This window comes from Puma concolor, chromosome D1 (genome assembly GCF_028749965.1).
Source record: "Puma concolor isolate L17-30 chromosome D1, mPumCon1.1.hap2, whole genome shotgun sequence".
NCBI classification, from domain to species: domain Eukaryota; kingdom Metazoa; phylum Chordata; class Mammalia; order Carnivora; family Felidae; genus Puma; species Puma concolor.
In genome coordinates this window covers 76,926,559-76,954,345 of record NC_141676.1, presented here as the reverse complement: position 1 = coordinate 76,954,345, position 27,787 = coordinate 76,926,559, and the positions used below count along the sequence as shown (strand labels likewise).

General features: G+C 42.6%; 1 long non-coding RNA gene across 1 annotated transcript in view; it reads left to right on the top strand.

Moving 5' to 3' along the window:
- LOC147576821 (uncharacterized) overlaps positions 1–27,787 on the top strand; it is a 56,043-nt gene that overhangs the window by 5,589 nt on the left and 22,667 nt on the right. Inside the window, exon 2 of the long non-coding RNA XR_015241181.1 lies at positions 17,230–17,378. This is a non-coding gene — a long non-coding RNA (uncharacterized LOC147576821). The remainder of the gene's footprint in view (positions 1–17,229; positions 17,379–27,787) is intronic.

The following is a 27,787-nucleotide window of genomic DNA, read 5'->3' as shown; positions in this document are numbered from 1 at the left end:
TTACTGAAGACTTAATACTCTGGAAAAATGTTAATGATTGTAAATATTCAAATAGTTTACGAAACTAGATTTTAATTGCTAAACGTCTCCTCATACCTGAATTGATGATTCTGTTTTTTTGTTTGTTTTTGTTTTTAATCAAAGCCTGTGGAATGTCTGGTTGCTATGGACACTGGGGCTTAAGAGGAACTACTGAGTCATCTTAGTGCATTATCCTTAAACACAGAGCACTGCACATATCCACAGAAATGTGGAAACTCTCGATCTCCTCCAAATTCCCTGGCATGGTGATTTCTTTGGATTCAGAAGAAGTTTCCTGGGTTTTCTACTGCAGGATGAATGGTCCCTTTAGGTGGAGTGAGGAGACACCATCTACCATTGGTTATTCTGAGAACTGTGCCTTTCCCATTCCTGGAGAAAGGGGAAGTCAGCTACAGTTTCTCAAGTATTACTCTGGTCTAGGCCCAAACTCTTGATAGACCTTATCTCATTGTCTTATGTGCTAGTCAGGGGCAAAAACCATGTGTAGTTCAATACTGTATACTACACAGTTTGTACTGATTAGTCCAAATGATTGCTGAATGAATGAGCAAATAACCCTGCATAGGTATTATAAACCCATTTTACAGATGACCTCAGACAGGTTATACAAGTTGTTTAAGCTCTTATCTCCTTATCATCTAACCTAAGATATATTAGTTATAGTTAATTTTATTTATTTAAAGTTTATTTATTTTTGGAGAGACAGCACAAGCAGGGGAGGGGCAGAGATAGAGGGGCACAGAGGATCCAAAGCAGGCTGTGTGCTGACAGCAGAGAGACCGATGTGGGGCTCAAACTCCCAAACAGCAAGCTTATGACCTGAGCCGAAGTCAGACACTTAACCGACTGAGCCACCCAGGTGCCCTGTAATAGTTAATTTTATATCACAGTATTCAAATTATAGGATATCAAAGGAGAAGAGTAAATATCACCCAAAGATCTTAACTCTCCTTGGAATGGATTAGCACTTTACTGGTTGTATTGGGGATAACTGTATCATATGGTAGTATGACTTTATTGTCTTTACTTGGAGATTAAGTATGGTTTAAGATGTGTGTGGGTGCCAAGCTGACAAGAGAAGACTGTGATAGTTCTATATGTCATTTTGTCTGGGTTAGTATCCCCTGTTATTCAGTAACACTAACCTAGATGTGGCAGTGCAGGTGTTTTGTAGAACTTATTAAAATCCATAATTAGCAGTGAGAAATAAGGATTTGAGTCTAGGTCTATCTAGCTTCAAAATCTGTGTTCTCCTGTTTGACATTAAACAGGACAAAAAAAGTCTATTGAATTATTCCTTGGCACTTAGATCTTATAATCAAATCTGCAAAGTATTAAGTGCTTGCTCAGGCACTGGGCCAGGTATGTCACTCAGGTTATTACACAGCAACCCTAAATGCCATCGCCCCATCTGTGGTCATGAAGAACGTGAGGTATAGAAAACCTCCATACTATGTTTAACTCTTTCCTAAAGGATGTTCCCTGAAGCCCCCATCTCCCAAATAACAGATTCTTTCATAAAAAATTGGGGAAGTATTCATGCTATCACCACCTCCTGAGGACTCAGTCTATATGCATGATATATAACAACAAGGTGTCCTGCAATAAAGACATTTCTTGGACTCCTCTTAACCCAGTATTTCTAAACATATTTGACCACAGCAGTCCTTGTGTGTGTTATAGCCACAAACATCATGGCGTGAGTGCTTTGCTGATCACACATAGGGAAGTCCTGGGCTGCTATGTGGCAACAGGCATCAGTTTCACAGTATCAGTAGTGGGGAAGGTGCTCAGACCATATCAAGCTCCTGGGTCATACCTATTACTTAGATAATGCTTCACATTTATATTATATTTTGGGTAAAAGCCTTATATGGGCTGAATTTCTGTTTGGAGTAGCCTCATTTTGCCCTGGGCTACATGTCAGATCCAGTGAAAGATAATCTTTGCTTCCTTTGGCAGGATGAACCAGAGAACCTCTAAATTCTTCTTTCGTTTTTTCTCTTGTGTGCCATTTTGATTTCCTCTCGTTTCTTTTTTTTTATATTAAATGTAATTTATTGTCAAATTGGTTTCCATACAACACCCAGTGCTCATCCCAAGTGCCCTCCTCAATGCCCATCACCCACTTTCTCCTCTCCCCCACCCCCCACCAACCCTCAGTTCTCAGTATTTAAGAGTCTCTTATGGTTTGCCTCCCTGCCTCTCTCTTTTTTTCCCCCTTTCCCCTCCCCTATGGTCTTCTGTTAAGTTTCTCAGGATCCACATATGAATGAAAACATATGGTATCTGTCTTTCTCTGCCTGACTTATTTCACTTAGCGTAATACCCTCCAGTTCCACCCACGTTGCTACAAATGGCCAGATTTCATTCTTTCTCATTGCCGAGTAGTATTCCATTGTATATATAAACCACACCTTCTTTTTTTTTTTTTTTCAACATTTATTTATTTTTGGGACAGAGAGAGACAGACCATGAACGGGGGAGGGGCAGAGAGAGAGGGAGACACAGAATCGGAAACAGGCTCCAGGCTCTGAGCCATCAGCCCAGAGCCCGACGCGGGGCTCGAACTCACGGACCGCGAGATCGTGACCTGGCTGAAGTCGGACGCCCAACAGACTGCGCCACCCAGGCGCCCCTAAACCACTTCTTTATCCATTTGTCAGTTGATGGACATTTAGGCTCTTTCCATAATTTGGCTATTGTTGAGAGTGCTGCTATAAACATTGGGGTACATGTGCCCCTATGCACTCCTGTATCTCTTGGGTAAATTCCTAGCAGTGCTATTGCTGGGTCATAGGGTAGATCTATTTTTAATTTTTTGAGGAAGCTCCACACTGTTTTCCAGAGCAGCTGCACCGGTTTGCATTCCTACCAACAGTGCAAGAGGGTTCCCATTTCTCCATATCCTCGCCAGCCATCTATAGTCTCCTGATTTGTTCATTTTAGCTACTCTGACTGGCATGAGGTGGCATCTCAGTGTGGTTTTGATATGTATTTCCCTGATGAGGAGTGACATTGAGCATCTTTTCATGTGCCTGTTGGTCATCTGGATGTCTTCTTTAGAAAAGTGTCTATTCATGTCTTCTTCCCATTTCTTCACTGGATTATTTGTTTTTCGGGTGTGGAGTTTGGTGAGTTCTTTATAGATTTTGGATACTAGCCCTTTATCCAATATGTCATTTGCAAATAACTTTGCCAATCCTTCAGTTGCCTTTTAGTTTTGTTGATTGTTTCCTTTACAGTGCAGAAGCTTTTTATCTTGATGAGGTCCCAATAGTTCATTTTTGCTTTTAAGTCCCTTGGCTTTGGAGATGTGTCCAGCAAGAAATTGCTGCAGCTGAGGTCAAAGAGGTCTTTGCCTGCTTCTCCTCTAGGGTTTGGATGGTTTCCTGTCTCACATTCAGGTCCTTTATCCATTTTGAGTTTATTTTTGTGTATGGTGTAAGAAAGTGGTCCAGTTTCATTCTCCTGCATGTTGCTGTCCAGTTCTCCCAGCACCATTTGTTAAAGAGACTGTCTTTTTTCCATTGGATACTCTTTCCTGCTTTGTCAAAGATTAGTTGGCCATACGTTTGTGGGTTCAATTCTGGAGTCTCTATTCTATTCCATTGGCCTATGTGTCTGTTTTTGTGCTAATACCATACTGTCTTGATGATTACAGCTTTGTAGTAAAGGCTAAAGTCTGGGATTGTGATGCTTCCCACTTTGGTTTTCTTCTTCAGTATTACTTTGGCTATTCGGGGTCTTTTGTGGTTCCATACAAATTTTAGGATTATTTGTTCTAGCTTTGAGAAGAATGCTGGTGCAATTTTGATTGGGATTGCATTGAATGTGTAGATTGCCTTGGGTAGTATTGACATTTTAACAATATTTATTCTTCCAATCCATGAGCATGGAATGTTTTTCCATTTCTTTGTATCTTCTTCAATTTCCTTCATAAGCTTTATATAGTTTTCAGCATAAAGATCTTTTACATCTTTGGTTAGGTTTATTCCTAGGTATTTTGTGATTCTTGGTGCCATTGTGAATGGGATTAGTTTCTTTATTTTTCTTTCTGTTGTTTCATTATTGGTGTATAAAAATGCAACCAATTTCTGTACATTAATTTTGTACCCTGCAAATTTGCTGAATTCATGTATCAGCTCTAGCAGACTTTTGGTGGAGTCTGTCTGGTTTTCCATGTAGAATATCGTATTGTCTGCGAAAAGTGAAAGTTTGATTTCATCTTTGCCAATTTTGATGCTTTTGATTTCATTTTGTTGTCTGATTGCTGATGCTTGGACTTCCAACACTATGTTAAACAACAGTGCTGAGAGTGGGCATCCCTGTTGTGTTCCTGATCTCAGGGGAAAGCTCTCAGTTTTTCCCCATTGAGGATGATATTAGTTATGGGCTTTTTTTAAATATTTTTTAAGTGTTTATTCACTTTTTTTGAGAGACAGAGACAGAGTGTGAGCAGAGCAGAGGCAAAGAGAGAGGGAGACACAGAATCTAAAGCAGGCTCCAGGCTCTGAGCTGACAGCACAGAGTCTGATGTGGGGCTCAAACTCACGAACCATGAGATCATGACCTGAGCCAAAGTTAGACGCTCAACCGACTAAGCCACCCAGGTGCCCCAGCTGTGGGCTTTTCATAAATGGCTTTTATGCTGTTTAATTATTTTCCTTCTATCCCGACTTTCTTGAGGGTTTTGATTAAGAAAGGATGCTGAGTTTTGTCAAATGTTTTTTCTGTATCTATTGACAGGATCATATGGTTCTTCTCTCTTCTTTTATTAATGTGATGTATCACATTGATTGATTTGTGAATGTTGAGCCAGTCCTGAAGCACAGGAATGAATCCCACTTGATCATGGTGAATAATTCTTTTTATATGCTGTTAAATTTGATTTGCTAATATCTTGTTGAAAATTTTTGCCTCCATATTCATCAGGGATACTGGCCTGTAGTTCTCTTTTTTTGCTGGGTCTCTGTCTGGTTTGGGAATCAAAGTAATTCTGGCTTCATAGAATGAGTCTGGAAGTTTTCCTTCCCTTTCTACTTTTTTGGAACAGCTTGAGAAGGATAGGTATTATCTCTGCTTTAAATGTCTGGTAGAATTCCCCAGGGAAGCCATCTGGTCCTGGACTCTTATTTGTTGCGAGATTTTTGATAACTGACTCAATTTCTTCACTGGTTATGGTCTGTTCAAGTTTTCTATTTCTTCCTGTTTGAGTTTTGGAAGTGTGTGGGTGCTTAGGAATTTTTCCATTCCTTCCAGGTTGTCCAGTTTGTTGGCATATAATTTTTCATAGTATTCCCTGATAATTGCTTATATTTCTAAGGGATTGGTTGTAATAATTCCATTTTCATTCATGATTTTATCTATTTGGGTCGTCTCCCTTTTCTTTTTGAGAAGCCTGGCTAGAGGTTTATCAGTTTTTTTTTTTTTTTTTTTTCCAAAAAACCAACTCTTGGTTTCATTGATACGCTCTACTGTTTTTTGGATACTATATTGTTTATTTCTGCTCTGATTTTTATTATGTCTCTTTCTTCTTCTCCTGGGTTTGGGATGTCTTTGCTGTTCTGCTTCTAGTTCCTTTAGGTGTGCTGTTAGATTTTGTATTTGGTATTTTTCTTGTTTCTTGAGATAGGCCTGGATTGCAATGTATTTTCCTCTCAGGACTGCCTTCGCTGCATCCCAAAGTGTTTGGATTGTTGTATTTTCATTTTCATTTGTTGCTATATATTTTTTAATGTCTTCTGTAATTGCCTCATTGGCCCATTAATTCTTTAGTAAGATGTTCTTTAACCTCCATGCTTTTGGAGATTTTCCAGACTTTTTCCTGTGGTTGCTTTCAAGTTTCATAGCACTGTTATTTGAAAGTGTACATGGTATGATATCAATTATTTTATACTTATTAAGGGCTGTTTTGTGACCCAGTATGTGATCTGTCTTGGAGGATGTTCCATGCGCACTTGAGAAGAAAGTGTTTTCTGTTGCTTTGGGATGAAGAGTTCTAAATATATGTGTCAAGTCCATCTGATCCAATGTATCATTCAGGGCCATTGTTTCTTTACTAATTCTCTGTCTAGATGATCTATCCATTGTTGTAAGTGGAATATTAAAGTCCCCTGCAATTACCACATTCTTATCAATAAGGTTGCTTATGTTTGTGATTCATTGTTTTATATATTTGGGGGCTCCTGTATTTGGTGCATAGACATTTATAATTGTTAGCTCTTCCTGATGGATAGACCCTGTAATTATTATATAATGCCCTTCTTCATCTCTTGTTACAGCCTTTAATTTAAAGTCTAGTTTGTCTGATATAAGTATGGCTACTCCAGCTTTCTTTTGACTTCCAGTAGCATGATGGATAGTTCTCCATCCCCTCACTTTCCATCTGAAGGTGTCCTCAGGTCTAAAATGAGTCTCTTATAGACAGCAAATAGATGGGTCTTGTTTTTTTTTTTTAATCCATTCTGATACCCTATGTCTTTTGGTTGGAGCATTTAGTCCATTTACATTCAGTGTTATTATTGAAAGATATGGGTTTAGAGTCATTGTGTTATCTGTAGGTTTCATGCTTGTAGTGATGTCTCTGGTATTTTGTGGTCCTTGCAACATTTCACTCACAGAATCCCCCTTAGGATCTTTTGTAGGGCTGGTTTAGTGCTGATGAATTCCTTCAGTTTTTGTTTCTTTGGGAAAATCTTTATCTCTCCTGTTCTGAATGACAGGCTTGCTGGATAAAGGATTCTCGGCTGCATATTTTTTCTCTTCATCACATTGAAGATTTCCTGCCATTCCTTTTTGTCATGCCAAGTTTCAGTAGATAGGTCTGCTACCACCCTTATGTGTCTACGTTTGTATGTTAAGGCTTGTTTATCCCTAGCTGCTTTCAGAATTCTCTCTTTATCCTTGTATTTTGCCAATTTCTCTGATATGTCATGCAGAAGATCGATTCAAGTTACATCTGAAGAGAGTTCTCTGTGCCTCTTGGATTTCAATGCCTGTTTCCTTCCCCAGATCAGGGAAGTTTTCTCAGCTGTGATTTGTTCAAGAACACTTTCAGCCCCTTTCTCTCTCTCTCTCTCCTTCTTCTTCTGGAATTCCTATGATAACAGATAGTGTTCTGTTTGAATCACTTAGTTCTCTAATTCTCCCCCTCGTGATCATGGATTGTTTTATCTCTATTTTTTTCAGCTTTCTCTTTTTCCATAATTTTATCTTCTAATTGACCTAATCTCCCCTCTGCCTCTTCAATCTGCACTGTGGTCACCTCCATTTTATTTTGCACTTCATTTATAACATTTTTTAATTCATCATGACTATTGTTTAGTCCCTTGATCTCTGCAGCAATAGATTCTCTGCTGTCTTCTATGCTTTTTTCAGGCCCAGTGATTAATTTTATGACTATTCTAAATTCTTGATCAGTTATGTTATTTATATCTGGTTAGTTAAAGGTCTAAACACTCCCCACTGCAAGAGGAGCTCTGCAGAGGACTGACCAGTGAAAAAGAATATTCAAAACTCAACAGCAGAGTGCACACAGCACACACCAGAAACACTTCCTAAAGTGCCAGCCCTGGACAGTGTATGGCCCTTTTTAATATAGTAGTACTCTCAGAAGCAGGAAACATAACAAGATTTTAAAACACGCAAAGGACAGAAACTTAGCCAATATGACAAGACAGAGGAATTCTCCCCAAAAGAAAGGTCAAGAAGAAATCACAGCCAAGGGACTTGATCAAAACAGTTGTAAGCAATATATATGAACAAGAATTTAGAACAGCAGTCATAAGACTAATAGCTGGCCTTGAAAAAAGTATAGAAGACACCAGAGAAACATTGCTTTAGAGGTCAAAGACCTAAAATAGTCAGGCTGAAATTAAAAAAATGCTATAACTAAGATGTAATACTGACTGGATACAGTCACAATGGGAATTGAAGAAGAAGAAGAGAGAATAGGTGATATGGAACATAAAATTGTGGAAAATAATGAAGCTTAAAAGAAAGAGGGAGAGGAAATTATTAGACAATGAGGGGAGACAAAGAACTTAGTGATTCCATAAAATGAAATAATATCCACTGCATTTGTATTTTAAATCATATAGGAAAGGAAAGAAGAATTACACACCAAAAAATACAGTAATACTGGTTTTCATATTTGCCTATATTTCATATTTGCCTTCTTCATTTCTTCATATGGTTTTGAGTTACTGTCTAGTGTCCTTTCATTTCATTCTGAAACACTCCCTTTGGTATACCCTCTAAGGCAGGTCAACTAGCAATAAACTCCCTCAGTTTTTGTTCATCTGTGAATATCTTAATTTCTCTTTCACTTTTGGAGGATACTTTTGCCAGGTATAGAATTATTGGGTGAGAGGGTTTCTTTTTCTTTTTCTCACTACTTTAAATATGTTACCCCATTGTCCTCTGGCCTCTGTGGTTTCTGATGAGAAACCAGCTGTTATTATATTGAGGATCCTTTGCACATGACTGGTTGCTTCTCTGTTGCTGCTTTCAAGACTATATTTGTCTTTTGACAATTGGATTAACAATGTATCTCAGTGTGGATGCCTTTGACTTTATCCTACCTGAGCCTCATTGAACGTTTTGGAGGCGTAGATTCATGTTTTTTTATCAGTTTGGGACTCTTGGGACATTAATTCTTCAATTTTTTTTTTTTTTTTTTTTTTTTTTTTTGCCTCTTTCTCTCTTTCCTCTCCTGTCTGAGATTCCCATAGTGTGCATGTTGGTACTTTTGATGATGTCCCACATGTCCCTTTAGGTCTGTTCACTTTTCTTCTTTCTTTTTTCTTTATGCTTTTCAGACTGGATAATTTTAATGGACCAATCTCCAAGTTACCCGATTCTCCTTCCTGTCAGATCTTCTGCTGAACATCTCTAGTGAATTTTTCATTTTAGCTATTGTACTTTCAAGCTCCAGAATTTTTATTTGGTTCATTTTATTATTGATTGATATTCTCTATTTGTTGAGACATCATTCTCCTGGTTTCCTTTAGTTCTTTGAACATCTTCAAGATAGTTGACTTGAGCATCTTCAAGATAATCTGTCTGGGCTTCCTCAGAGACCATTTCTGTCACTTTATTTTCTTTTTCCTGTGAATGCACCATAGTTTCCTGTTTCTTGGCATGCTGCTAAATTTTTGTTGGAAACTTGACATTTTGAGTATTATAAAGTGATAACTCCAGAAATCATATTCTTTCCCCTTCCCATGATGTGCTATTGTTTCTTATTGTGAGTTACAATCATCTACTTATTTAGTGACTTTTCCAAATGATTTTGCATACATTTCTTGTCATCTGTGGTCATGCAAGTCTCGCTTCCATTATCTCAGCATTCATCCAGGAACCTGAGAGATATTTCCTTAAGTGTTTGGAACCAAAAAGAAAACAAAACAGAAAAGACTTTGTGGTATTTGCAGTCTTTGCAGATTGTTTGTGAACTACAGTCCTTCAGTGCTTAGCCAGACCATCTACAACTGTCTTAACTCTCACAAAGAACCCAAAGATCAGATCACCTCACTTTTTCTGAGTATATATATTCAGACTTGGGATGCATATGGCCCTCCAGATTCCCTGGCATACCTGGAAACCCTTCCAAGCCCTTATACCTTCAGTTATCTTCCTCCTCAGGCTACTCTTTCCCAAGTTTTTGGTCTGTCAGCTGCTTGTCCCATTCTCCATCCTTTGCCCCAGGTGACTGTCAGTAGTAAGATGCCTTTACATCCTTTCAACGAATGCTGCCCAGAAGGCCATTCCATCCCTGAGAAAATTCCAAGAGGGTCAAAACAAAGGCAGCCTCTGAGCCAGTGAGTCAGGGAACTGACAGACAGGTCAAAATGCACAACTACAGTTCTTTGATAACAAAGTTTGAATTGCCCCTCTGGCATCAGCAAACCGAACCACCAGGAATGGGAGTTAACCACCAACATGGCCATGGGCCAAGCTAGAGAATGGGGGGGATCGTAGGTGGGTAAGAAAAATGCCACATGCTTTTACTAAAATTAGCAGCAGCTGCTTCATTAAGCACTTCCCTGGTTTTCGCAAATTTTTTTTTTTTATTATTATTACATTCCTCATTCTGATTATTTTTGCCAGCTTAATGTTTTCTTCAGTGGAGGGATAGATACTTGGGTCTCCCTACTATTTTTGGTGACACCTGTCCTCCAGTACCTAACACATATAGAGGCAGAGATTCTCTGATTGGAGCAGGGATAAGAGGCCTGGGGCTCCAGTCTCACAGGTAGCTAGCTATTCCACACTACCCCTCCTCACATTACCTGAGGCCTTTGTGGCACACAATTTAAAACCACCAGTACAAAGGATGGAGCATGAACTTTTGGGCTACACAGCCCTGCCTGCCTGCCTGCCTGCTTGCTCACGTTTTCATTTTCTTTATGCATTCATTTATTCATTGCTCAACAAATATTTGTTGAAGGCCACGTGCTAGGCACAGGCTTGAACCTTGGCCCCATGGTTCACTAGCTGTGTGACTTTGACACCTTCTCAGTAAAATTTGTTTCTTCCCTGCTTGGGGAGGGCTAAACACAGCCTGGCTTCAAGAGTGGCTGTTAATGACTGGGTTTAGTACTGAACAGGTTTCCAATAGTTTCCACTAGCAACCACTATTGGATGTTTAAAATTATATGATTCAAGTCAGCAAAGAAAACTACATATACTTGAAATTTTCTCTGAGGTCAAACACTTCATCCATTATACAGATAGAGTAATGGCTAAAAGGGAAGCTTTGGAGCTAGACTGCCTTCATCCAAACCCCAGTTCTTCCTCTTATTTGTGGTGTGGCATTGACAAGTTGATGAATTTCTTTATACCTCAGCTTTCTTATCTGGAAAACAAGCATATTAATGGTACCCAGCTTGTCACACTCTTACAATGTATAAATAAGGTAATCTACTTAAAATGTTTAGAACATTACTTCACATACAAAAAGTACTCAGTAAGTGTTGTCTATTATCATTTTCATCATTTTTGTTTCAATGGTACTCTAGATAGTGTTTCTAGAGCTCTGGAGAGTGGATCAGTAAAGCTCAGGCAAATTATCAAAAATCAAACCTTTGCAGGATGTGAGTCAGAGAAAAAGAGGAAAGAGCAACTCGATGGTGAACCTTCGTGGACTTCTTTAGCCCTTACCACAAAGCAGGGGGATTACATCCTTGGGTCTTTCTCTGCCTTCTCTCTAGGGCTATGTCCAGTACATAATCATGAATGTGAAATGAATACATGAATGGATGAGAAGTGAATGACTGTGTAAGTGAATCATTGATAATGGAACGAACCAGTCATGTTTTCTGTCTTTGGCACTCAGTTCATCCTACTTCGCCCGAACACCTAGGTCTACTTATTTTAGTCTCTTCCAAATGAAGAATATGGGCAGTCATTGTACACTGCCCCCTCCTCCCTCCTCCACCCACCAAAAAGAGAATTCCCCACTTGTGACTGTGCTTTTTGGGCTTTGTGGTTCTGTCCAAGGTACGCTGCACTTCATAGATCTGCCCCTTCGCTTCCCTTCTCCGGGAGGGAACAGCAGGAACCCGTCTGTCTGTCTTAGAGAAAGCTGATGTCACACCAGCAGGTTCTGTCAATGTCCTGATAAGAAACAACGATGGCCCTGATTTCCAGAAAGACTGGAGGACAGTCACAGGAACACCGGGACCTGCAGGAGCAGCAGGGCCACATTTTCTTGCAAGAACTCTTGGATTCAAATTTCACGATAGAGCGAACTTCTGCGTGAGGCTAGAGAGTGTGAGCATATCTGCTGGGTATTTCTGTTCTGTGTTGACCCTGAGGTGAGCCCTGGTTTTCTGACACGGCATTGACGTAAAGCACAACGGGATGAGACGGCGTGCAGGGTACAATTTCAGAAATCTTTCAGGAGTCACCTGGTATAGGGGCTTCCCTTCAGTTTCCTAGGGCACTGGAAGGGAAAGGAGGCTGTGCTTGAAGTTTGGTCAGACCAAGTAGGTAGCAACGGTTCAGCTGAGCATAGGACACAGTGAATTGGTTCCCCTCCCTCTCTCCACGTGGCACAGGCCCAGGCTCCAAGCGAGGTCATGCTGCTGTTGTGTAATCTCTGCATCAGGAACGAAGTAAAGGGAAACAGGGTTCTGCCCCATCTCCATTTCAAGATGTGTTTCATTTCTCTTCCTGCCAATATTTACCAGATTTAAATAGGTCGTTTTGCAGCCTATTGGCAATTCCCATCCTTATTCTTACCTCTCTCTCCACAATACTCTCCCAGATGCGTCCTTGGTACTGGCAGGGTCTCTTCCTGTAGAGACGGTTTAGATGGGGTGGACAGCACTTCAGTGATTCTTTGCAATTCCGTCGTCAAGCTCATTCTAACGCTACCTCCCATAGCTTCTTCTGTGGCAAAAAAGGAGAGCAAAATGGTGGTGCTGGTGGTGAGGTACAGGAAGGGAAAGAAAAAGCAATTTGGTCATTTCTAGAAATGCGATTATAGAAAATACAGGCGGCCGAAATCCACACTCCTAGCTTAAAGAATACTATCTTTCTCTAGAAAACTTCCACTCCGATGGCAAAAAAAAAAAAGATTCGAAGCAGGAACATTATTCCAGAGAATGCATGTAATGAGGGGCCACATAGCCCCAGAGGCAGTGTTTGGGATTAGATATTGGAGGCTCGGGTTTCAGCTGTGGCTTTGCCATCAACTTGCTGTGTGACCTCAGGTAAATTACCCTTTCTGGGCCTCAGTGTGCTCAACTGTAAACTAGAGATAATAGTACCCATCTGGCAGTGCAGGAAGATTAAATGAGAGAATGTATATAAAGTGCCTAGAATAGGACCTGGCACTGTGAACAGCCGCGTTATGGGTTCTAACACCATTATTAATGGAGGATGAGGCCCGCTTTGAGGACCTCACTGCTGGTGAAACTGAGGATGTGCTCTGGAACGTGTTCTTGGGGTCCAGCACAGAAGGTCTGCTTATGAACAGCCCTTGCTGGACAAACGTTTGAATTCAGTCATAAGGAGTCGACAGAATCTGGGGAAGCTCCCGGTTTGGTGCTCGTGAAAAGTGTGCGCTTTGTGAAGAGTTCCCTGCTAGCTCTTTGGGTGTCTGCTTCATTCGCATTTATGTTCCGGGGAATCTCAAAATCCAAAAAGGAAGGTGTGGATGTGGCATGAATTACCGTGCTGCCCTTAAGTTGAAACCATTCTTGTGGTTTCTGACTTTGGCGGGGAAAGGGAAGATCCAGGGGTCTGAAGGAGCTTGGACCTGGGGTTCCAGCCAGAGAACACGAGCACAAAAGGTATGGGAATTAAATTTCTGAGGCCTAGGGAGTCAGGGAGAGGGATTATTGCCTGTACCTGGCCTTGCACCTGATGGAAAGTTGGTACTTGATATTTGTGCCTGAAAGAATGAATGAGAATAAGTCCTACGCTGGTGGGGGTGGGGGACACTCAGAAATCAGTACAGCTGAGTTGTGCTATCAATTTTATCACTTTCTAACTACTATATTTAATTATCTATAGGGCATGATCAACCAACTTTGGCAATTTATATACATATATATATTTATATATATATACATATATTTATATATATATATTTAAAGTTTTTATTGATTTATTTTAAGAGAGTGAGAACAAGCTAGGGAGGGGCAGAGAAAGAGGGAGAGAGAGAGAGAATCCCAAGCAGCCTCTGCACTGTCAGCGCAGAGTCTGATGCGGGACTCAAACTCATGAACCTTGAGATCATGACCTGAGCTGAAACCAAGAGTTGGATGCTCAACTGACTGAGCCGCCCAGGCCCCCCAACAATTTATATTTTATTGATAATGATGGGTATAATGTATTAAACACTACTTATAAGTCTGACACTGCACTAAGTACTTTATAAATATTCTTTGTTTTTAACAATTTTTTAAGTTTATTTATTTATTTTGAGAGAGAGAGAACGCATGCACACACAAGTGGGGGAGGGTCAGAGAGGGACAGAATTCCAAGCAGGCTCTGCACGGTTGGCATGGAGCCCAACACGGGGCTCGAACCTGTGAACTGTTAGATCATGACTTGAGTTGAAACCAAGAGTCAGACGCTCAAATGACTAAGCCACCCAGGCGACCCTACAAATATTCTTAAATTTAATACCACAAGCCTGTGTCAAGTCAGACTTCTCTGGTTACTTGCCTGTTAGCCATACCTACCTCTTGCTTGGGAAAATGGTTCTGAGACTCCATTCCAATGTGGGTTACCTGCACCCGCACTTCTCTGGGGACACCAACTGGGTGTCCAACAATTCAACTCAGTTCTATCACCATCTGCCTGGAGATAGTATTGGATCTCACAGGTTAAGTGTTCAGTCCCATACGACTACCCCTCACCATGAGCCCCCCCCTCACCATGAGTCCCCCCTCCCACTAACCCCCCCCCCCCCACTTCAGATGCCAGTTACATGGCCAGGTTACCTGTGCTTCTGACCAACTGGCTATAACTTCTTGGGTTTGGTTGACTGGCCAGATTGGCTAACAGAACTCAGAGAGACATTTTATTAGCTGTATTACCACTTTATTATGAAAGGATATAACTCCGGAAAAGCCAGGTGGGAGAGATGCATAGAGCAAGGTGTGTGAGCAGAGTGCAGAACTCCCGTGTCCTCCCCAGGCACACCATTCTCCCGGTGTCTCCTGATGTCCACATGTTCATCAACCCTGAAAGTCTCTGAACCCTGTACTCTTGGGTTTTTATGGAGGCTTCATTACATAGGCATGGCTGATTAAATTATTGGCCATTGTGATTGATTCCACCTCCAGCCTGTCTCCCCTCCCCTGAGGTCAGGGTGGGGGGCAGGGAGGTGGGGACTGGGAGGGGGGTGAGGAGTGAAAGTTCTAATCCTTTAATCAAAATCAGGCCCCATTGGCAACCATGGAGCAACCATGGCAAGATAGGCTCCATTGGCAACCAGCCCCCATCCTGAGGTGTTTTCCAAAAGTTCCCTCATTAACATAACAAAGTGTGATAAACTCTCAACACAGGAAATTCCAAGGGTTTTGAGTTGTGTGCCAGAAATGGGGACAAAGACCAAATATTTGATACAATATATAAGAAATACAAATATAAGAAATACAAATATGTATTTCTTATAATAAATCACAGTATCACATTAGGTAACTAAACCCTGACTTTTTTCCCCCTGAGCTGCAATGTGCCCAGCTCCAAGATATGAATTCTGTTTGGTCTAAGCCAATAATATTCCCCAATTTCCCAGCTCCCTTGCTATGAATTGCCATATCTCCCAGTTCTGGCTAATAGGATCTAAAGAAAAGTCCAGAACAAAGACTACTGCGAAGCCTTCTATTTTCCTGTTAAAAGGAAAGATACAGGTACCTTGATATAAATGTGATATTTGGAGCCACAACAGCCATTTTATAAACATGAGGCAATAAGGATGAGATAAAGGCCAAAAGAATCTGGGAGATGTTTATGAGGTGCTGAAACTACACAGTCACCACTTCCAGAGCTCTTGCTAGGTGAGAGAAACTATTCCTTTTTGTTTAAACCACTGAGTCAGATTTCTTCACTTGCAACCAAATGATGAAATACATGCTTTAGATACTATCATTTTCAGTTTGGGATGAGAAGATTAAAGTAACTAGCTCAAGGTCACACAGCTCATAAATTGTGGTATGAAATTCACCTCTAGTTCTATCCAAATTTAAAGCCTGTCTTCTCAACCACTATCTTGTGTTGAAATTGTCAGCGTGGTTGATAGAAAGTATGTTTTTCAACAGCTAGGATCTCTAAAAAATAGAGTAACACAAGAAAAGAGAAAAAAAGAGGAAAAAGCAGGCTTCCCAGAACCTTTGCTGGGAAAGCCCTGGTCTTTCTGAATCTGGGCTGCTGGTATCCAGTAAGAGGCCAGAATGACCCTGCAGACTCATTTGTTCTGGTATCTGGGAGTTTTTCCCGCAGCTGAAAGAGACAGGTGCCCACATGGGGTGAACTCAGAGAAGGAGAAGCTGGGATTGAGGTTTTGGTGTGCAAGCTCTGCTGGGTTGGCTGCCTGGAGTAGCCCTGGGAAGCTAGCCCAGGGACTGGACTGAGACCCAGCCTTCACGCTGACTTAGTGGGCATTGGACAGCCAGCTACACCCTCTGCACAGAGTCGGGGAGCATGGCAACTCAACACGGATGTGACAAGAACCAGAGAGAGCCTCTTGGTTTGCAGCATGCTTATATGATCTATAAACAGAAAGAAGGGAGGGTCTGCCCGAAAACCATACCTGGGACCGTGCAGGCAGTGACAACGGGGTGTGGACCTGACTCGGGGGGGGGTATGGGAGACAGCTGGGTCCTGCGGTCCCACTTTTTTTGCCAGGAAATGAGGTCAAGGATACTTTTTTTTTTTTTTAATTTTTTTTTTTCAACGTTTATTTATTTTCGGGACAGAGAGAGACAGAGCATGAACGGGGGAGGGGCAGAGAAAGAGAGGGAGACACAGAATCGGAAACAGGCTCCAGGCTCCGAGCCGTCAGCCCAGAGCCCGACGCGGGGCTCGAACTCCCGGACCGCGAGATCGTGACCTGGCTGAAGTCGGACGCTTAACCGACTGCGCCACCCAGGCGCCCCGCGCAAGGATACTTTCAACACCACCTATGTCTAGACATGGGAGAACAAAGATGAGTACAACGTGCCAGACTCTGAATTAGGTACTTTACTTTATGCATATTATTTCACTTAATTCTCCATATAATACAATGAGGTAGTTATTAATATCGAGTTGTTAATTTAAAAAAATTATAGCTCAGACGAGTTAAGAAAATTTGCAAGTTGCACAGCTAGAAAATGGTGACGTTGGAACTCAAGCCGAGGTCAGTGTTTCCAAAGCCCATGGCATGTGACTCCGACTCTCAGGAAGCTCAGGGTGAAAGGAATCAGTCGTAGTTTCTTCCTACACAGCAGAAAGAAGGCAACAATGGCTCATGGTTCTTTGTGTCCAAGCCCTGCAGGGAAGAGGATTGGTGACAGGTCTAGAATTAACAGTGCTTGGCAGCTGTCACCACCCTCGATGGCAGGGTTAAGAACGCGAGTCCTGAAAATGTAGGTCAGGGGGAGTCACCGCCTTTTTCTGAGAGCACGGGGCTCTGATTCAGATGGTCAAGTACAGACACATTCTCCCTCTGTGTCTCTTCAGTGTCCAGGAGCTGTGACCCAGACCCGCGTCCCAGGACAGCCTGGAGGTGGAGGCAGAAATGAGTGCTCACGGACACCTGCTCTAAGGATGAGAGCAGAGGTTGATGGGAAGTAGGCCACAGAACAGACCCCCAACTGGACACAACTGAGGTAGGGGTAGTCCCCAAGTGATTTTTATGCCTTGTTGATCAGATTCTTTATGTTCTGGGTTCATTAAACAAATTCTCCATTCTGTGTCACCAAGTCCCTGGGTGGGCTTGGACCCGAGACCACACGGCCAAAGCACCTAAGATAGACCACGTGCCCTTCCCAGGCAGGCCCTGGGATGCCCACCTTTCCTGAGCAATGTCTACGGCAGTTCATTTCTCACCACAAGGGCTTGGCTGTGTTGCCCTCACTTTTCCTTCACCACATCCCTGCCTTGCAGGTCTTCCTTCCAGTCCCTTTGGAGCCACTCTGTTCACTGCCCTAAACTCCACACCAGCTCTCCTACTGCTCCCACACCCTCTCCTGCCTTACGGGCAGATCCGTTCTTCTCTGCCCCTCACTGCTCACCTCTAACCTAATGCCTCCTCAGAGTCCCTCCCAGATCAGAGCTGATCTTTCACAGTGCCCCTCGTTCTTTCTCACCCCACCCCATTCTGAAGCGGACCCCCTTCCACCCTCCGTCTTTCCCCATGACTGTTCCTGCTCCCAGAGTTCTAGAGCTATGGAGGGGCAGCTTCAGGTAGTCTGGGAGAGAATGACGAAAGAGGTTGGAAGGGATCAGGCAAAACAGACCTCTGGACACGTCTTTTCAGGGATCATTGTTGCCCACGATGGTTAGATCCCAACATACTATTCGATATGGGCTATAAGAGGGGTTGAACCACTCAAACATGTTTTTTGTGTATAGACAAGTATGCATTTTTTTTAATGTTTATTTTCAGAGAAAGAGAGGGAGAGCAAGTGGGACAAGGGCAGAGAGAGAGGGAGACAGGATCAGAGGTGGGCTCTGAGCTGATAACAGAGAGCCCATGCAGGGCTTGAACTCATGAACTACGAGATCGTGACCTGAGCCAAAGCTGGTTGTTTAACCAACGGAGCCACCTAGGTGCCCCAAGTATGTACTTTCTTAAGCACTTTTTCACAGCACCTTCTAAAATATTTATATACTACTTAAAAAATTAAAAGTCAACTTACAGCAATAAAAAAAGCAGAAAGGGCAACACAGTATATTTCTAGAGGCTTATTTTATATCATACCACTATTAAAATATCCAGATGCACAATTATAGGACCAAAATCTTCTCAGTGTATATTGAAGAAAATGGCTCCCAGCTGCACCATTTCACACTCTTTGCACAAAATTCAGGATCCCGAAGCCCTGACATCAGGTCTTTTATGCAACATTTGCACTTAGTGTGAGCCACTCTGACCGTGCCGGTTAGAAGTAGCATTATTACAGTTTTTTTTTTTAATTATGATTAAAATAAACCTTATAAGGCAAGGTTCAAAGTAGTGCAAATTGAGTCAAGTAAAAAAACTCATTTCTTAAACTCCACTGCCCCACCAACCAGTCTTACTTTCTACAGGCAAGTGCTTTTAACCATTTCTAACTTTATTTTTTGTTTGGCTTTTACCATAATTGTCAAGGAGTCTTACATTCTTTGCCTGCCGTCAAAGATGGTGACTTTCTGTCACTTGCACTCTCCCTCCACAGTGTCCCATGACCTGCTCCCCAAGGGCAGGAAACCTGCCTGTCAGCACTGTAGACATGCTCAGTATCGTCTCTCAAGACCCAGGGCAATGCGTAGCGTGTGGAGGGCGTGTGGTAAGTCACTGTAGAGTGAACTACACAATATACTCAAATTTCAGTTCAGTAAACTTGAGATGGTCCCTGCTGGAGGAGCAGTCAGAGCTGATGCAACATCTTCCACTTTTTCCTTGTCAGTTGCAGACTACCATTTTTGCAAAGTTCAGCTGTTTGAATTCTTTTGTGTGTCTATAATTATATCTCATGTTTTGTCTACAGATTGACTCTAAAAAATAAAACATCACCACCCGTATGATGGTTATATATTTTTCACTTACTGTAGAACCAAATACAGTGAAATCCCATGTCACTAATCCTGCTCGGTTCAAAGAATATTCGAGCCCATGGAGCAATTAAATTCTCTCACGTTCCAGCCTTGCTCAAAACCATGCCATTTTAGTTTGTTCTCTGTCTTTGTACTGGGATTTTTCTCACATTTGCTTGTTTGCTTTCCTTGGAGTTTCTAATTGTTTCCTTGTTTCTTGTTGAGAGAAATAAATGCCTTTTTAATTCCCGGATATTTCTAGGTTTTTAATACTATCTGATGAGCGAAATCCTTTTTTTTTTTTTTTTTTTTTTTTTTTTCTTGGAGATATTCATCTTAAGTCCTTTGACTTCAGTTTCTAATTTGGGCCAATTGGTTTATAAACTCCCTGTACAATTGTCATCTGATTCGCCTTTTTGTTGTTTCCATGGAATAAATCTTTCTGTTGTTATTGTAGACAATCCTCCAATCCACATTGTTCTTAAATTCTTCTTTTTTTAGTTTCATTTTTCAATTTCCGAATAAATTCCCAAGTCATTATTTTTTCAGCAAGACTATGGGAGATAAACTCTTTGACCTCTTGTAGTTCTGAAATGAATTTGGTCCCCATGGTGACTGACTGCAGCAGGAAATGGCTTCAAGGGACCCTCACATGTAGATCTGCTGGAGGGCAGGATGCCTAAGAGACTGACTTTGGGAGACTAACCTCGGATTCATCCTGTCTCGCAGTGAACGTTCTGGAACAGGCTGGAGTTGTAATCAGTTACTTGCTCCTATTGGGCTGGCAGAGTGTGGATAAGGATTCGATACAAAAACACACCGGGGGCAGCTGGGTGGACCAGTTGGTTAAGCGTCTGACTCTCAGTTTCGGCTCAGGTTCTCATGGTTCATGAGTTCAAACCCCATAATGGGCTCTGTCCTTCAGATTTTCTGTCTCCCTCTCTCTCTCTTTCTCTCTCAAAAATAAATAAATAAACATTAAACACACACACACACACACACACACACACACACACACACACACACCCCAAACAGCTTCTTGAATGGAATGCTTACCTGAGCCAGGTAGGACAGCAGCGGCTGTGAGCCTTCAGGGAGATGTGAAAGCCAGAGGGTTTGCACTCTGACTGGGTGTGCTGCTGCTCTGTGCTCTGTATGGCTGTAATTGTACCTTCTAACTACACGGAAGGATCTGGATGTCTGCCTGTGTCTCTTGACTCTCTCCATCCATCCTTTGGGACAGCCAAGCCAGTGGGCATAGTGTCATTTTCTCAATATTTCCCAGGTGCTGCTAGATCATATTGTAATTTCCAATATCAATGCTACAATGTCGGTAGTCAATCTAATTTTTGTCCCTTTGGAGTTGACCAACTTTATGTGTGCTTTACTTTTTTTTAGTGGTGGCTTTTAAGAGTATCTATTCTTAGTGAAATTTTATACTGATGTATTTGTGTACATATCTTTTTTCATTCTTCTTCTAGCTTTGGGGGAACACATTTCATTCTGAAGGTGTGAAGTTTTGGGGGGACTCTGGAAAATTTATATATTTTTTTATTTCTCAATTATGTCCTCTTTCATGTACTGGATTCAGTTTTTCTGGGATGGATGTTGGACACCTGGATGCCTGGTTTGATGCTTTGTGTCTTTTCTCTCATGTTTTGTATCCTTTTTCTTTCATTCCATGTCTTTTTTATGTTTGTTTTGTTTAGAAAGAGAGAGAAGGGGGGCGGGGCGGGGGGAAGAGAGAGAGAAAGAATCCCAAGCAGACTCTGCACCGTCAGTGCACAGCCAGACATGGGAATCAAACTCACGAACTTTGAGATCATGACCTGAGCTGAAATCAAGAGTCAGATGCCCAACAAATGAGCCACCCAGGTGTCCCTGTTGTTCCATGTTCTTGACAATTTCCTTAATTTTATCATTGAGCCCCTACTTTTAAATTTTTATTGCAGAAATCACATTTTTAATTTCCAGTCAATTATTTTCTCAATGTCCTCTGTATTAGCAGCCTATTCATGTTCCATTGATGTAATAGCTTCTCAAATATCTGATCATATTAATAAAAACTTTTACATTTTCCCTCTTTTCTTGAGTATCCTGTTTCCTCTAAAGTCCGATTTTTTCTTTTTTAGAATTTGTTTTGAGGGAGTTTCTTGTTTTGTTTTATCTGCTCTCCGCTTTTAACCTATTGATTTTTTTCATAAAGCTTACGATCCTGGGTTTCCTTTTGTATTTAGGAAAGAGAGGCTTCCTCTGCCATTTCTCCAATGCATATGTTCCCAAGTGAAAAGGGTTGGCTGTGAGCTCTTGTACTTGTGTAGAGTACATTGAGTGAATTATTATGTTTGTTGGAAGCAGACAGGCAGGGTCGCCCCTCACCCCCATCTCCAACTTTGCAGATAAATGAAGAGAGATTTACCCTGAGGTGGGCAGCAGACTCCCGCCCGAGAGCCCTGGCCTCTCCATGCAGACTCTTCCTTGTAGAGCAGGTCTCCGGTTTCACGCTGGGGGAAAATGCTGCTACCTACCCATTGTTCTGTGTGCTGAGGGGCTGGTAGTAGAAACAGAGAACTGGTGTTGAGTAACCGACTCAGCTATTCAGTAGGTTAACTGTAAGACATACCCCTTCTGGTCAGTTATATCCTACCGAGGAGAAGGCAGTAAGGGATGGACTTTGGGGATTCATGTGTGTGCACACGTAAAAAGAGAGAGAGAGAGAGAGAGAGAGAGGAGGTAGAGAGGTAGGGTGGTACCGGTAGGTGAATGATTTACTGGTATTGATTATGTATCTGTCTCTTGACTAAACCATAAACATTTAAAGGCAGAGATGTCTTTAGTGTTGGGAAGTAGGCTGAAGAGAGAGATTAGGCTGCAGAGATGTAATATTAGGAACTGAAGAGGTAGATGAGGCCATGGAGAAAGAGTCCTAGAGAAGAGGGCAAAGACAGAGCCTTGGCCTGTTCAGTCAGCAGATCTTTACCAAGTACATTATTAGAAGGCCAAAAATACACTCTGGAGTAGACAGCCCAGCTCTGCCATTTACCAGTGGTATAGCCTAGGACAAGCATCTTGAACTCTCTGTGCCTTAGTTTCCTTATCTATAAAATATAATATTAACACTGAAAATTTTTTTCTCTTGTGTCATTTGTTATGTTCCTTCTTTTTTTTTTTAACATGAAATTTATTGTCAAATTGGTTTCCATACAACACCCAGGGCTCACCCCAACAGGTGCCCTCCTCAATGCCCATCACCCACTTTCCCCTCCCTCCCACCCCCCATCAACCCTCAGTTTATTCTCAGTTTTTAAGAGTCTCTTATGGTTTGCCTCCTTCCCTCTCTGTAACTTTTTTTCCCCCTTCCCCTGCCCCATGGTCTTCTGTTAAGTTTCTCCAACACTGAGAATTTTAAAAGTGAATAGATGTGGGGTGCCTGGGTGGCTCAGTTGGTTAAGCGTCCAACTTTGGCTCAGGTCATGAGCTCGCAGTTCAGGGGTTCAAGCCCCACATTGGACTCTGTGCTGACAGCTTGGAGCCTGGAGCCTGCTTCAGATTCTGTATCCCCCTTTCTCTCTGCCCTTCCCCCACTCAGTCTCTGTCTCTGTCTCTCTCAAAAACAAATAAACATTAAAAAAAAATTAAGTTAATAGATGTGAAGAATTTAGAGTACACATGACACATTCAGAGTGCAATGTGTGTTAGTTGTTGTTATTATATGAGAGTTAGCTGTTCCTGTTGTACTTGCTGCCAGAAGGGCTGGGCACAGAGCTAGAAGCTGTTAATACAATGATGAGTTCCATACACCCTTCCTCTTAACAAGGAATCCAGTGGTGGAGACAGCAAGTAAGTGGCCTATTACTATAGCCTGATCTGTGGTACAGTGGAGACAGATGCCTGCAGAGGAGAGTGTATTTCCGGGGTGTCGGGAACCACTTCCTGCTGGGCGTGGAATCCCCTCCCTATTTTCTCCTGCCTGTGCTTTTGCCTTGGCCCACCCACACAAGTCTCGCTGGATTTCTCTGGAATCCCCGAGGCCTAAAGAAGTTGGACATCCAGGTTTCTTACCAGCCCTCCAGCCTGTAAGATCCTTTTGCCTGGGCTTGGTAACCCAAGGCTTTGCCTTCCGAGCTATAAGCTGCCCTTCGACTGACCAACCTCGGAATTCAGTCTTGCTCAGGATGTAGCCACTCCCTTCTCTGCCCTGGTTTCATTTTCTTTTATCCAAACTAACCATTTGTATCTTCCATTGAAATGAAGGCTTCTGGCTGGGCCCATCCTTGTGGAAACTTAGAGGAGATTAACAGGCACCATTGCCATATTTTGGTTCTCATTTTCTGATTTGATTAAAAACTCACATTTCTGCTCTTTACCTTGCTGGTGCAAAGGAGGGTGGGTGAATTCAATAGTTTGTTAGCAGCTTACATATAACATATATGTCTGATTTGTAGGCACTGCTCTATGGTTGTGTCAACATCCTGTTTGCTGGTTTGGAGTAAAAAACATACATGAATTTGTATAGAGGCTAATGATAGATGAAAATGGCTGACTCTTAATGTTCCCCTGTTAGCTGATGGAACAGGTGCCATCTTTGAATGGTCCTGATACCACTCTTCCCAGGGCTAAGTCTGTGTGCCCCCAAATGACAAACTCCCCAAGGCAGAGAGGAGTCAGTGGGCAGTCTTAGAGGCTGTGACCCCAGCCTGGGCAGTGGGCTAGAACGAGAGAATTATTGTGTCTGTGCCTTTTACTTTGCCCCTATTTTTCAAAGCAGGTGTACTGAGGTACAATTTACGTACAATAAAATTCATCAATTTTATGTGCAGTTCTGTGCATTTTGACACATACAGTCATGCAGCCATCAGTATAATTGAGATATAGAACAGCCGTGTCACCGCCCCCCTTGAGTTCTCTGGTGCCACTTTGTGGCCCTCCCCTCCTCCCACCCTCTCACCTCTGATCTGTTTTCTGCCCTTATGGTTTTGCGCTTTCCAGCATGTCATATTATGTAGCCTTTGAATCTGGCTGTTTTCTCTCAGGCCAGTACATTTGAGGTTCATCCATATTGGTGTCTGTCGCTAATTTTTACGATCATTCCTCAAGGTCGGAGTTATCTTAATTTTATAGATGAGGTTCTTGAGGCCAGAAAGGAGTCATGGTGTTGCAGGGAAGGAAAGACTTTCCCTCTACTGTCCTCGTCTAGGTCTGGGAGAAAAGGAATATACAATTATTCATTTTCAATATTATGCGCAGAGGGATGTCATACACAGAAAAGTGAATGCCCCCAGACGTGGTGAGATTTCAGAATTGACATGCCATCTGAATAAGGGAAGTGGGAGGTGAGTGAGTGGTTTTTAGGGAAGATGAATGGGCCCCAAGCAAAATAGGTGGGGGAGATATGATGGTTTGTGACAAAGTTGGCCTGGATGTGGCATCTACTTCTAGTCTCCTTTCCTGTGAAAGGGGTCCATCTCCTCTGGTTGATGGAACCCCAGGGGAGGGGATTTATAACAGTTGAGTTCCTGTTGGAGGCTCTGTCTTTAGGCAGATAAGGGTGTACAGAGAAAAGTATCTCTCTGCACGTATTATTTTTCAAGTGCTTTGAGCTCAAAATAATCACTATACCAAGTGGCACGTCCTGAGCTTCCTCCGTGCACTAAAGCTCCCCCCCCCCCGCCCCCAACCGCTCATGGGGCTGGACCTGAGTCCAGATCTGTGTGCTGTCAGAGCCCACGCTCTCTCCGCTATCCCCCTGACAGAGGCGGTCCTGACCAGGGATGCTCTCCCCTGCCTTCTGGGCTAAGAGAGGGGAAGATGTGAGGAGGAGCTGCATGGTGAAGACCATGCATCTGAGGGAAGAGATAGCCCCTTCTGCCACCTCCCTCCCTCCATGAACCTGTCTGGGTATCAGCATGTTTGAATTCCATGTGCACCTCAGAGCTAGGAATGTTCCTGTAACAGCATGTGGAGAATCTCTCTCCCTGTGCCTTAGAGGAGATCTTCCATGGATGTGTCTGTATGTCCTACTTATTTTTATACTGAGAAAACTTCTCTTCTGGAAGAACGCTTTCCGGGAAAGACTTGGGTAGATCATGGTGGACAGAGCAGAGTCCCTGAGCTAGGAAAGGAACAAAGGCATGTATTACCAGGTACTGTGCCTCCTTTCCTTTTAATTTTTTTTTAATGTTTATTTGTTTTTGAGACAGCATGAGTGAGGGATGGGCATAGAGAGAGAGGGAGACACAGGTTCTGTCAGCACAGAACCTGATGTGGGGCTTGAACCCACGAATCATGAGATCATGACTTGAGCCGAAGTCAGATGCTCAACCGACTGAGCCACCCAGGCGCCCCCATTCCCTTCCTTTTTAACAAGTGGTTGGTTTTTTTTTAATTGATATAGAACAGATTTCATCTTTGTATTCATTATCTATTATTGCATAACAAATTACCCCAAAACTTAGTAGCTTAAAATTATAAATATTTATGATCTCACAGTTTCTGTGGCCAAGGAATCCAGGCACAGTGTAGATGGGTGGTTCTGATTCAGGGTCTTTTCCAAGGCTGCAATCAAGATAACAGCAAGGCTTACCAGAGAAGGATCTGCTTCAAGTTTATTGGCTGTTGCCAGGCCCCAGGGTCCTTACTGGCTGTGGGTTGGAAGCTAAGTTCCTTGCCATGTTGTCCTCTCCTTAGGGTAAGTTCACAACAGACCAGCCAGCCTCTCCCAGAGTGAGAGCAAGAGAAAGACAGAGTATCCTGAAAGCCACAGTTTCTCATAACCCAACCTCAGAAGTGATAAACTGTCACTTGTGCTGTACCTGTTTGTGGGAAGTTGGTCATTAGGTCTGGCCCACACACCAGGGGAGGGCACTGCACAAGGGTGTGAATACCAGGAGTTGAGGACCCTCCTAAAGGCAGCCTGCCATAACTAATAATGTTAGTACAGTTTAATGCACTTTAAATCTTAAGGATCTAAGTCAATGAGTTTTGACAACTTAATACACCATGTAACCATCACTCAAAATAAGACAGACCATTTCCATCATCTTAGAAAGCGTCTAATGACCCTTTTTAGTGAATTCACCCCACTCCTGCCATTCCCCCCCCCCCCACACACATCCTGACAACCGCTTTCTTATTTCCATCACCATGGATTCATTTTTCTACTGGTGGACTTCGACATTCAGTCATTCAGTCTGATTTTTAATTCCTGTTCTTTCCTCCTTGCTTGGTTGTGTGGAAATAAACAAAGACCACCCACATGAGGACAGGTAAAGGCTATTTATTCAGGACTTGCTCTAACGGTAGAGTCAGCCCCCATCACTTGCATTTGGGCAGAGACTCAAAGGCAGCGAGGGAGTGAAAAAGCTTTATAGTGAGAAAAAAGGGCAAGGGTCAGGTGTGCGCCTATTGGAGGCAGTTTGCATGGGGAAGCAGGAGGTGGGATAACCAGAGCTGAGCGTCCTGCGTAATTGGTGAGGGGAACATATCTGGCCATGTCTGGGTGATCCTGAGTCGGAAGTGAGGGCAAAACTTAGCGAAGCCATCAGTTACTGATCAAATCTGATCGGGGCCTATTGCTACAGAGGTTGTGATTTGATTTCATTGACTGGTTGCTAGCTGATGGTTTGGCTTCCCAGGCTGATTGCCGCGGTTTGTGGGTCAGAGTCACTGCTCTGAGGGCATCTCTGGGGCAGCTGCCCAACAGAATGAAAACAGGCCGTCTTCAGCTTCTTCTTGAGCGCCTCATCTCTTCTCTCCCAAGGTGCTGTCTACTCTACCTCCCCACCTGCACCTCAGTGCTGGCCGTCCTCCCCCTCAGCAACTGGTGTTTGTCCATCCAGACCCCTGGTAACGGGGCTGGTTTTACCCTGCAACCCTGGCCTTACGTCTCAGGCTGACATGACTCTCCCCGCCCCCCACACATCCCTTTTTCTCTACAGAACCTTCAGTCCCCATCTAGCTTTGAGCAGAAAAAAGGCTAGCTGTGTATGCTATTTTATAGGATTCTCAAATTATTTCTGAAAAATTTCACTTCCACAAAGAGATTTTAAACTCAAAATCAAAGTCCTGATCTATTTCCAGGAGGGACTAGCCTACAGTTGTGTGTACAGTAGACAGTTGTATTTTTCTGTGAAATGAGGTTATCTCTCAAATACATGGGCATGCAAATGATACCCTGTTTCAAAGGAGATGTTTGAAATGCTGCATACAGAGTGCCCAGAATGATCTGGGACGCAGCAAGTACCCCGTAAGTGGTGGCTATTGTTGGATCAGTTGAAACCCAGGCATTATGTCGTCCAGACCAATATTTCTTCTAGATTTTAGCAAGTGCCCAAGTGACGGAGCTACTCAGAACTCTTCAAATTTTGACATAGATGTGCTGAGTGATTGGCTTCACTGATTGGCTACTACTTGCAATCTCTGCTCAGGAAATGAACATTTTGACCAGTGAATTTTGCAAGGCCAATTACCATGGGAATGTTATGTCAACATGACCTCCCAG